Genomic DNA, 12,400 nt, shown 5'->3' on the forward strand with positions numbered 1-12,400 from the left:
CTGCCCCCTACCAGCTGGGCTGGAATGAGGGCCGCACCTTCATGTGGACTTGGGAGCTGGCTTTGGTTTTCTAAAAGGCTTGGATTTATTCCAGACTGGAGATGATTTCCAAACTGATACCGCTCCTGTGGGTGAAGGATCAGGCTTTTGTTCCTTATTGTGACGAAAGGAACGAAAACGATTATTAGACCTAAATTTACCTTTAGATTTTTTATCCTGTGGTAAAAAAGTTCCTTTCCCTCCAGTAACAGTTGAGATAATAGAATCCAACTGAGAACCAAATAATTGATTACCCTGGAAAGAAAGGGAAAGCAAAGTTGACTTAGAAGACATATCAGCATTCCAAGTTTTAAGCCATAAAGCTCTTCTAGATAAAATAGCTAGAGACATATACCTGACATCAACTCTAATGATATCAAATATGGCATCACAAATAAAGTTAATAGCATGTTGAAGAAGATTAACAATGCTATGAGAATTATGATCTGTTACTTGTTGCGCTAAAGCTTCTAACCAAAAAGTTGAAGCTGCAGCAACATCCGCTAAAGATATAGCAGGTCTAAGAAGATTACCTGAACATAAGTAAGCTTTTCTTAGAAAGGATTCAATCTTCCTATCTAAAGGATCCTTAAAGGAAGTACTATCTGCCGTAGGAATAGTAGTACGTTTAGCAAGAGTAGAGACAGCCCCATCAACCTTAGGGATTTTGTCCCAAAACTCTAATCTGTCAGATGGCACAGGATATAATTGCTTAAAACGTTTAGAAGGAGTAAATGAATTACCCAAATTATTCCATTCCCTGGAGATTACTTCAGAAATAGCATCAGGGACAGGAAAAACGTCTGGAATAACTACAGGAGATTTAAAAACCTTATTTAAACGTTTAGATTTAGTAACAAGAGGACCATAATCCTCTATTTCTAATGCAATTAAGACTTCTTTAAGTAAAGAACGTATAAATTCCATTTTGAATAAATATGAAGATTTATCAGCATCAACCTCTGAGACAGAATCCTCTGAACCAGAGGAACCATTATCAGAATCAGAATGATGATGTTCATTTAAAAATTCATCTGAAAAATGAGAAGTTTTAAAAGACCTTTTACGTTTACTAGAAGGAGGAATAACAGACATAGCCTTCTTAATGGATTTAGAAACAAAATCTCTTATGTTAACAGGAACACTCTGAGTATTAGATGTTGACGGAACAGCAACAGGTAATGTAACATTACTAAAGGAAATATTATCTGCATTAACAAGTTTGTCATGACATTCATTACAAACAACAGCTGGAGGAACAGATACCACAAGTTTACAGCAGATACACTTAACTTTGGTAGATCCAGCACCAGGCAGCGTTTTTCCAGAAGTATCTTCTGACTCAGTGTCAATCTGGGACATCTTGCAATATGTAATAGAAAAAACAACATATAAAGCAAAATTGATCAAATTCCTTAAATGACAGTTTCAGGAATGGGAAAAAATGCCAGTGAACAAGCTTCTAGCAACCAGAAGCAATAAATAATGAGACTTAAATAATGTGGAGACAATAGTGACGCCCATATTTTTTAGCGCCAAAAAAAGACGCCCACATTATTTGGCGCCTAAATGCTTTTGGCGACAAAAATGATGCCACATCCGGAACGCCAACACTTTTGGCGCAAAAAAACATCAAAAATGACGCAACTTCCGGCGACACGTATGACGCCGGAAACATAAAAAAAAAAATTTGCGCCAAAAAAGTCTGCGCCAAGAATGACGCAATAAAATGAAGCATTTTCAGCTCCCGCGAGCCTAACAGCCCACAGGTCAAATTTTAAGGTAAGAAAAAAATTGATTTATTCATATGCATTATCCCAAATATGAAACTGACTGTCTGAAATAAGGAACGTTGAACATCCTGAGTCAAGGCAAATAAATGTTTGAATACATATATTTAGAACTTTATATAAAAGTGCCCAACCATAGCTTAGAGTGTCACAGAAAATAAGACTTACTTACCCCAGGACACTCATCTACATGTACTGAAACGAGAATCAGTAGAGGTAATGGTATATATAAGAGTATATCGTCGATCTGAAAAGGGAGGTAAGAGATGAATCTCTACGACCGATAACAGAGAACCTATGAAATAGACCCCGTAGAAGGAGATCATAGAATTCAAATAGGCAATACTCTCCTCACATCCCTCTGACATTCACTGCACGCTGAGAGGAAAACCGGGCTCCAACCTGCTGCGGAGCGCATATCAACGTAGAATCTAGCACAAACTTACTTCACCACCTCCATAGGAGGCAAAGTTTGTAAAACTGATTTGTGGGTGTGGTGAGGGGTGTATTTATAGGCATTTTGAGGTTTGGGAAACTTTGCCCCTCCTGGTAGGAATGTATATCCCATACGTCACTAGCTCATGGACTCTTGCTAATTACATGAAAGAAAGGAAGAATATGAATGTATGGGTAGGGCATAAATAAATGATTATTTGCAAGTTTTAGAAATATATATCCTCAGCTTTTAGAAAAGCAATGGTTCTGATTCAGAGTCCCCAGAGCTGTTTGAAGAGTAAAAAATAACCTAGAAAACACTAAAACCAGCTTCAAAGACAGAGGGAACAATTATAAGAATACAAACAGAATATATACTTAAATTTATACTTAAACTTAAATTTATTTCCTGTCGGCTGCTGAGAGTCAATAGCTTCATAACATTTGGGATGTATTCCAGCCTATCATGAGGAGGTCACAAACCCTGACAGAGCTTTAGTCCCTCCTACTTCCTCTTCCTCTCCAGTTTACGTATAGGCGAGCAGAGGAGAGGGACAGCCATTTGGGTAGGGTGAGAGTGGCACCCTCCCAGGACCCCACGCTTTGGGGGCCCCCACACTTTCAGGGCTAAGAGTATGAGAAGGTGCAATGCATATCCTGTATTTAATTTATGAAGAAGTGTTTATGGTATCAATAGATGTAATATATACTGCTATTCTTTATATTGGTAATACTAAATGTTGTGACAGGGGTGGTCAATACAGGGGGCAGGGCCCCACAAATGCTAAGGGTGTCCCTGATTTATCCTTCTTAGCTGAGTCCATAGATTCATAACATGTGGCATACAATACCCAAGCTGAGAGTCCATGTTAAGGACGGGTGGGACAAAAAGTGGGCAGTTTCTATTTGCCGGACACTGTGGCCTGACAGACTTTTCTGCCGAAAGCTGCATCAGAAGAAGCATAAATGTCAAAATGATAAAATTTGGAAAAATTGTGAAGGGAAGACCAAGTTGCTGCCTTGCAAATTTGTTTAAAGGAGGCGTCATCCTTGAAAGCCCAGGAAGTAGATACTGATCCCATAGAATGAGCAGTTACTCTTTTCGGTGGTGGTTTTACGAGATGATCCTTACAAATAATGTGCTTGAGTCGGGATGCCAGGACCACCACCATAGCTTTTTGACTCCTAGGACCAGAGTGGACAGTAAACTGGAAGTTTGTCTAAAGTCTTAAAGGGGCAGTAAACACCAGAATTTTTGTTGTTTAAAAAGGTAGATAATCCCTTTATTACCCATTCCCAAATTTTGCATAACCAACACAGTTATAATAATATACTTTTTACCTCTGTGATTACCTTGTATCTAAGCCTCTGCAAACTGCCCCCTTATTTCAGTTCTTTTGACAGACATGCATTTTTAGCCAATCAGTGCTTGCTCTTAGGAGCTTCACGTGCCGGAGCTCAATGTTATCTATATGAAACACATGAACTAACACCCTCTAGTGGTGAAAAACTGTGAAAATGCATTCTGATTAGAGGCAGTCTTCAAGGTCTAAGAAATTAGCACATGAACCTCCTAGATTTAGCTTTCAACTAAGAATACCAAGAGAACAAAGCAAAATTGGTAATAAAAGTAAATTGGAAAGTTGTTTAAAATGACATGCCCTATTTAAATCATGAAAGATTTTTTGTGACTTTACTGTCCCTTTAAGAAGCCTGAATACAGAACTTTATAGCTCTGAAAACATCTAGGTTGTGAGGCTTTGGATTAGAATTCTTTGGATACAAAGAAGGAACAACTATTTCCTGACTAATATTTTCTGAAGATACCACCTTTGGAAGAAAATCATATTTGGTCCTCAGGACCGCCTTATCTTGGTCAGAAACTATTCTAGCTGAAGAAATGGCTAGAAGAAAAAAACCTTCCAGGACAACCTTTTAACCCCTTAGTGACCAGACCTATTTTCTTACCGTTAGTGACTAGGGCTATTTTTACATTTCTGTGGTGTTTGTGTTTAGCTGTAATTTTCCTCTTACTCATTTACTGTACTCACACATATTATATACCGTTTTTCTCGCCATTAAATGGACTTTCTAAAGATACCATTATTTTCATCATATTATATAGTTAACTATAATATTTTTTTATAAAATATGATGAAAAAAATTGAAAAAACACACTTTTCTAAATTTGACCCCCAAAATTTGTTACACATCTACAACCACCAAAAAACACCCATGCTAAATAGTTTCTAAATGTTGTCCTGAGTTAAGAAATACCCAATGTTTACATGTTCTTTGCTTTTTTTGCAAGTTATTGGGAAATAAGTAAAAATAGCACTTTGCTATTTCCAAACCAATCCCTGAATATTCCTTGACATTTGTATATATATTTTTTAGTAGAAAACAAAAGCATTGATCTAGGCCTATTTTGGTATATTTCATGCCACCATTTTACCGCCAAATGCGATCAAATAAAAAAAAATTGTTAACTTTTTCACAAACTTCAGGTTCTTACTGAAATTATTTACAAACAGCTTGTGCAATTATGGCACAAATGTTTGTAAATGCTTCTCTGGGATCCCCTTTGTTCAGAAATAGCAGACATATATGGCTTTGGCATTGCTTTTTGGTAATTAGAAGGCTGCTAAATGCTGCGCACCACACTTGTGTTATGCCCAGCAGTGAAGGGGTTAATTATGTAGATTGTAGGGTTAATCTTGGCTTTAGTGTAGAGATCAGCCTCCCATCTGACACATTCCACCCCCTGATCCCTCCCTGATCCCTCTCAAACAGCTATCTTCCCTCCCCCACCTCACAATTGTCACCGCCATCTTAAGTACTGCCAGAAAGTCAGTACTAAAATAAAAGGCTTTTTTAATATAATTTTTTTTATTTTTTATGTATATTCTGCAGTGTAGGTTCTCCCCTTAAACCCCACCTCCCCCCAAAAAGCTCTCTAACCCTCCCCCCTCTACCTATTTGCCGCCATCTTGGGTACTGGCAGCTGACTGCCAGTACCCAGTTTGCTGTAAATTAGGCAATTTAAAAAAATAAAAAAATACCCATTTGCTGTAGTGTAGCTGCCCCCCCCCCTCAATAACCTCCCCCTCCCAGATACCTTTCCCAACAGATTTTCTAATAGAAAATTCAAGGCTCTTGCCAGGCAAAAGAAGAAGAGCAAGCGGGGATGTAGAGGGGGGAGAAAGATCCAATTTCTCAAACACAAAAAGAATGAGAAAGAAAAAAGCAAAGCTAATATATTTAATCTATCCACTATAACATTGGGTAATAAAGAAATTAATATTTTAGCTAAAGACCTTAATTTTGCCCCCAAAAAGGCTCCAAACAAATTTCAGACATATATAGATGTGCAAAAATACATTAGAAATTTGACCTTGAAAAGGTATTTCTTGAAGAATACACCTAGAATCACCAACACCGTCTATTACTTTGGACCATTCAGATCAGTCAGCCTTGACAACACTTAACGAGCTAGACACGGGAGTGATTAATACTAATATATCGTCTCAAAATCAACTAGATTTGTTAGATCTCAGTACCCATGATATCGAGGATAGTATTAAACATAGTGATTTTAAACGCAAATCTAGCTTTTACAAAATAACCATAATATCATTATCAGGGCAGCGGACAAGGGTGGTGGGGTGGTGATACAAAACAGAGATGATTATCTCACAGAGGCCTTTAACATATTAAATGACCAAAGTACATACAAGAGACTAAACTTTGATCCCACCCTTAAGTTCAAAAAGGAACTCAATATCATTCTGAAAGAAGCAAAAAATAACAACATCCTTAATAATGATGAATTTTATTTTCTAACAGAAAACCACCCCACCATACCTACTTTCTATCACCTTCCTAAGGTGCACAAGACTTTAATATCTCCACCTGGTAGGCCCATAATTTCTGGGATTGGTTCACTAACCAATAATTTGTCTGTATATATTGATTATTATTTGCAGCCCGTAGTACAATCTACCAAGGCATACCTTAGGGATACCATCCATACAATTAACACCTTTGAAGGGTTAGATTGGTCGAATGATTTTTTGTGGGTATCCTGCGACGTATCATCGCTATACACTTGTATACCGCATGACCAAGGAGTCAAGGCAATTAAAGAAATATTAATCAAAGATTTCTTACCATATCAACACCTTGAGTTTATTTTAACAGGTATCAATTTTATACTTTCACATAATTATTTCATATTCGAGAAGCAGTTTTATAGACAGATACAGGGCATTGCGATGGGGACTACGTTTGCCCCATCGTATGCAAATCTTTACATGCATCATTTTGAGGACAATCACATCTGGTCCAACAATCCATATCATAATCATTTAATTTGTTATTTTCGGTATATAGATGATGTGATCATCATCTGGAGAGGAAGTGAAGCATTATGCAAAGAGTTTATAGAATATATAAACACAAATAACTACAATTTGAAATTCACATCTAAAATAGACACTAAACAGATGGAGTTCCTTGATTTAATCTTATATGTTGATGAACAAAATAAAGTAGCAGTGAAAAACTTTAGAAAGCCAACCGACAAGAATGGGTTCCTCAATGCAAGTAGTGGTCATTTACCCAGGTGGAAGACCAATATCCCCCTGGGGCAATACCAAAGGGTAAAAAGAAACTGCACTAAAACAAGTGACTACAACCAAGAAAGTGCATTATTAGACTCTAGATTTATTGAAAAAGGCTATCCAGTTAAGACATTAGAACAGGCAAAAGCTAAAGTTTCCCTAATGGATAGAAAATCTCTTTTACTTCCCATTGAAAAGTCAAAACAAAAGAGACAATACAAGACACAAAATAACGTCAGATTTATGACGACTTACAGTCAGGGTTCAAGAGAAATACAAAATATTTTAAAGAAACACTGGGGTGTGTTAAAGGCAGATCCTATATTAGGTGGTAATTTACCAGACCAACCCTTGGTAACTTTTAGAAAAAATATGGATTTTAAAAATATTTTAGCACCCACCAGACTGCACGACCCCAATAAACAATGTACTATTAAAGACAAAACACATTGGTTACAACAGAAACCAGGCACCTATAAATGTGGGGTATCTAGATGTGGCATGTGTCAATATGTAAATAGGGAGGCCACCTTCACCAATTCAGTGGGAGATATAACATTTAAACAAAAATACAAGAGCAATTGCAGCACCACCTATGTAGTATACTTGTTGAAATGCAGCTGCAATTTGATCTATATAGGAAGAACTAAAAGGAGCATACGTACTAGGTTGGGAGAACATGTCAATAACATAAAAAATGGCCTCATGACACTTAGTGTGCCAGAACATTTTAAACTACATCACAATTCTAATCCTTCATGTCTAAAAATCCAAGTCATTGACTAGATACACCCTAACAAATTCCCGAATAGGCTCTTAACACTTAGACGCAGAGAATCATGGTGGATTTATCAATTGAACACCATGCAACCATCAGGTTTAAATTTAGAATTAGATCTACAAGCATTTATGTAGTTTATTATGCTATATATTTTAACACATAACAGTATATTTTAAACAACATTTTTCTTAATGTATTGGTCCTCACATTTTCTTCTTGCTTTTATTGTTAAATGTTTTTATTATAATTCTTAGTCTTTTATAGCTTGCATATCCAGTATAATTTATGCTTATTCTTTTGCATATGAAGTAACTGCACTGAATAAACTATGTATGCTTTTTAGACATGTAACAATGCAAAGCAATTATGTAACATAACAGCCAATCTACCAATTTAATCCACCTAGACAATGATTGGCTGACAACTCAATCCTGCAATCAATGGTTCCTTATATAAAGCCGGTAGGAGCCTTGCTTGTATCACTTTCAATTTTTCCTCTCTTGAGAAAGTCTGGGCGTTCTCAGACGAAACGCGTAGAGATTATTTTACGGCTGTATGTCATTCAAAGTACAGTTTGGATGTAAAGAAACCTTTATATGCTGTTTTTATCTGTTCATCTTGTAAGTAGCCATTTGTATGTGTGCTCTTATACTGAATAAAATTATACTACACTTGAATTGGGCTGCGCCTGTCTCTGCTCTCTATTCACAGTTTGTTCCCTGCTGGATGTGTTTGGAGAATACACACCCTTCCATTTCAGGCAACGTCCACCACTACAGTGACACAGGAAGGAGATTGCCACTGCAAATTGCAACACTTCCGGCTCAATAGAGCAACCGGCTTTTTTCTCACGAACAGACTGACTCCAGGAACGTAAGCGCCCCTCAGCTTTTCTGTTTGGTTATGTACCTTTCCCAACACTTTTACCCCCTCTCCCTCCTTGCCTTTCACTAAAAATGTTTCATAGTGTAGCGGTCCTACCCACTCCCGCCCCTTGCACTTGCTCCCGGACCTCACGTCCCCGCTCGCTGGAAATCCTGCAGCGATGGGCTGCCAACCCGCCTCTCTGCTATCTCTCTAATGCCACCAACAATTGGCACCATCGCAGGCTGATGCAGAGAGGGCCACAGAGTGGCTCTCTCTGCATCCGTTGCTTAAAAGAGGGTATTGCAGGATGCCACAATATCGAGGCATCACTGCAATACCCTGAAAGCGCTTGAAACCCCTGAGGACATGCCAGGCACGTCCTTGGTCGTTAAGGGGTTTAGGTCTAAAATAACCATAGGTGCAAAGGCAGAACATTGCATAACAGAGAGAACTAAATTCGAGTGCCAAGGAGGAGAAATTGGCCTAAAAATAGGACAAATTCTCACCAGGGCTTGAAGAAAAATTTGAACATCTGGCATCTTAGCCAACTTTTTTTTAAATGAAACAGTTAAGGCAGATATCTGACCCTTTAGAGAACTAGCTGATAGGCCCTAATCTAGTACATCCTAAAATAACTGAAGTATTCTAGGAATTTTTGATTGTAAAGTTTCTTATGTTAGTGAACAGTATATACAATTAGTGTTCAAAACAGGGGCACTTTCATTGATAATTTATTTTTGTCAGTGTTCTTGACCTCCTCCTGATAGACTGGGATATATCCCAGATGTTATGAAGCTACGGACTCACATCAGCTAAGGAAGGAAAAGAAGAGATGACACTCAAGGAGGCAGTGGCGTCACTAGGCGGGTGCGGGGGGTGCGGACTGCACCCGGGTGACACCCTCCCGGGGGTGACACCACCAGAATTTTTATTTTTATTTTATTGAAATTCAAAGAAATACAATGTAGAGATGCATGCATAGATTTTTTTTTATTAGAGGGGACAGCATTTGTGAACATTAGTTGGACTGGGGAAGTTGTAGACACTTAATGCATGCCTATCTGTGCTCACTGCTGAGTGACATGTGGAGCAGTGGAGTCACTCACTGCTGTGCTGTCCCTCTAAACGGGAACAAGGAAATCATGAGGGGGATGCCTGGCACCTGACCACATGATTGTCTTACACTGTCTCTAAAGTGAAGGAGCCACGTATGATGCCCACCAGACCGGTACGGTTATGGTACACTAAGTGCACACTGAAGAGGTAGGAGGGGAGGACAGGCGGGGTCTGGGGTGGGCAAAGTGCAGAGGTGATTGGCCATAAGAAGCAGTAGGCACGCAGCCCGGGGCTGTGCACTGACAGACTTTGGACAGAGTCAGAGAGCAGAATTTTCATAGTTTGTGCACCTAAACCTTTTCTTTAGTGATTTATTTTTAGAGTGCTCTGTTTATCTTTCATTTGATGCTCTGCTGAGCCAGGGAGCAGCTCTAGGCATAAGCTTTTTTAATTAATGCAGTGCAGTTTATATATTTTGTATGTGTGTGTCTGAGTTTTTGTGTGTGTGTCTGAGTGTTTGTGTGTGTGTGTGTGTGTATGTGTGTGTTTGTGTGTGTTTGTGTGTGTGAGTGCTTTTGTGTGTGTGTGTGCCTGAGTGTTTTTGTGTGTGTGCCTGAGTGTTTTTGTGTGTATGCCTGAGTGTTTTTGTGTGTGTGTCTGAGTGTTTTTTTTGTGTGTGTCTGTTTGTGTGTGTGCCTGAGTGTTTTTGTGTGTGTGTCTGAGTGTGTTTCCTAGTGTTTGTGTGTGCATCTGAGTGTGTTTTTAAATGTGTCTGAGTGTGTCTGAGTGTTTGTATGTGTTTGTGCCTGTGTTTTTGTGTTTGTGCATGTCTGCTTTCTGGGGGGAGGGGGGTGACACCATAACTTACCGAACCGGGTGACACCGACCCTAGTGACGCCACTGCAAGGAGGGGCTTTAATACTGCTGTGACCTCTCATGTAAGGACAGCCTACAGAGGGAATTCCCAGAATCTCATTGGGCTTGTCTAGCCCTTTTAATCTGTGCATTGAATTTCCAAAATTAATTACATATATAGGGGTTGATTTATCAAGCTGCGGCGGACAGGGGCACATATACGTGCCCCTGTCTGCCGCAGCTCGCCTCTGGTGGGCTGAATTCCCCTGGCGGAATACAGCATTGCACACGAGCACTCTTTTGCACTCGCATGCAATCCCGCCCCCTGCCTGCACACAGCCAAACATGCGTGGGCAGGAGTTGTCATCTCCCCAGTCAGACAAGACCAGGAGATCGAAATTCGCCACCTCAGAGGTGGCAAAAGGTTAGGAAGGCCTGATGACTGCTGCTTGTTAAATACGGACTGCAGGTTCTCTTGTGAGAACCTGCAGTTGTAGGGGGTCGAAATGCTTAGGAAGCCTTTAATAAATCGACCCCATAATCACGCTATATGTAGTCATGTATCACGTATTTACCCATATGTCCAGGAATGCATGTATCTGCAGATTTGGGGGTAGATTTATCAAGCAGCAGCTGCTCCTTTCTATGCCCGAGGTTTCTGGCTCACCGGAAACCTAAGTTAAGAAGCAGCGGTCATAAGACCGCTGCTCCTTAACTTGTCCGCCACCGATCAGGATTATTGACACCCCCTGCTAGCGGCCGATTGGACCTGAATGTGCAGGGGGCAGCATTGCACAAGCATTTCACAGGAAATGCTTGTGCAATGTTAAATCCCGTCAGCGTAGGCTATCGGCATTTAGCGATGCCGGGCGGACATGTTTTGCTACAGCGAATCATGTCTCCCCAGCATTTGATAAATTTACCCCAGATTGTTCTGTATGTTAATCAATTTGTACAATTATTAGTAGGTATTGCTTTTCAATGTACTATTACTTATTTTGGTGTTATATATCTAAAATACAGAATATCTACCTCTTTAGTTCAAATATTTAAGGTTCCTGATATAACAAAATGTTATAAATATTTTTTTCTTTAAGACAATGGGCTCCATTTATCAAGCTGCTGCTTAACCTCTCCGTCACCTAAAATGTGGCCGATTGAAATCATCCTGATCCAATCCCATCCAATTGGCCACCAGTGAGCAGGAAGAGACATTGCACAAGCATTGCTTGTGCAATGTTAAATACGGACAGCGTATGCTGTTCACTTACAGTGAAGTCTGGCGGACATGATTCGTGATAGGTATCCTTCATTAGTGGAGCTCAATAACTGCTTGCAATGCTTGGGTAAACAAGGAATAAGATACCTTCGTAAATAATCCATGTTGTTCTTAAAGGGCCCTAGGAAAGGAATTAATTTTGTTCTTTGCACATTAGTTACAACCTTGGTTGAAAGTCAAATAGAGATAATTAAAGGGACATTGCAGTTAAAGCTGATATGCCCTCAGTTTAATAGAAGGATTGTGCAATACATAGGTATTAACAAAAATGCTTTTAGTAAAAGCTATTACTGTTTTAGTGATAAATTCTTCAAACCAAAACTGAAATGCAATCATAAGTGAATACTTATAGGGGCTGATTTATCAAGGGCCGAATAGCCCCTGGTGCCCCTGCTTCCGCACGAGCCTTTAGGCTCGCCAGAAACAGCAGTTATGAAGCAGTGGTTTTAAGACCACTGCCCCTTAACTGGCCTGCTGTCTCTGAGGCTGTGGACATCAATCCGCGCGATCCTATACGATTGGGTTGATTGACACCCCCTGCTGACAGCCGATTGGCCGGAAATCTGCAGGGGGCGGCATTGCACAAGCAGTTCACTAGAATCACAATGATTCTAGCATACAAAGCGTATGCTGTCGGCATTCAGCGATGTCTGGCAGATATCATACGCTACAGCGT

The 12,400-nt window shown here is 39.6% G+C and overlaps 1 protein-coding gene across 3 annotated transcripts in view; it reads right to left on the bottom strand.

Annotated features, from left to right (window-relative positions):
* Positions 1-12,400, bottom strand: part of STAT6 (signal transducer and activator of transcription 6) — a 465,172-nt gene that overhangs the window by 88,549 nt on the left and 364,223 nt on the right. The gene's annotated exons all lie outside the window — the stretch shown is intronic.

This window comes from Bombina bombina, chromosome 3 (assembly GCF_027579735.1).
Source record: "Bombina bombina isolate aBomBom1 chromosome 3, aBomBom1.pri, whole genome shotgun sequence".
Lineage (NCBI taxonomy): Eukaryota > Metazoa > Chordata > Amphibia > Anura > Bombinatoridae > Bombina > Bombina bombina.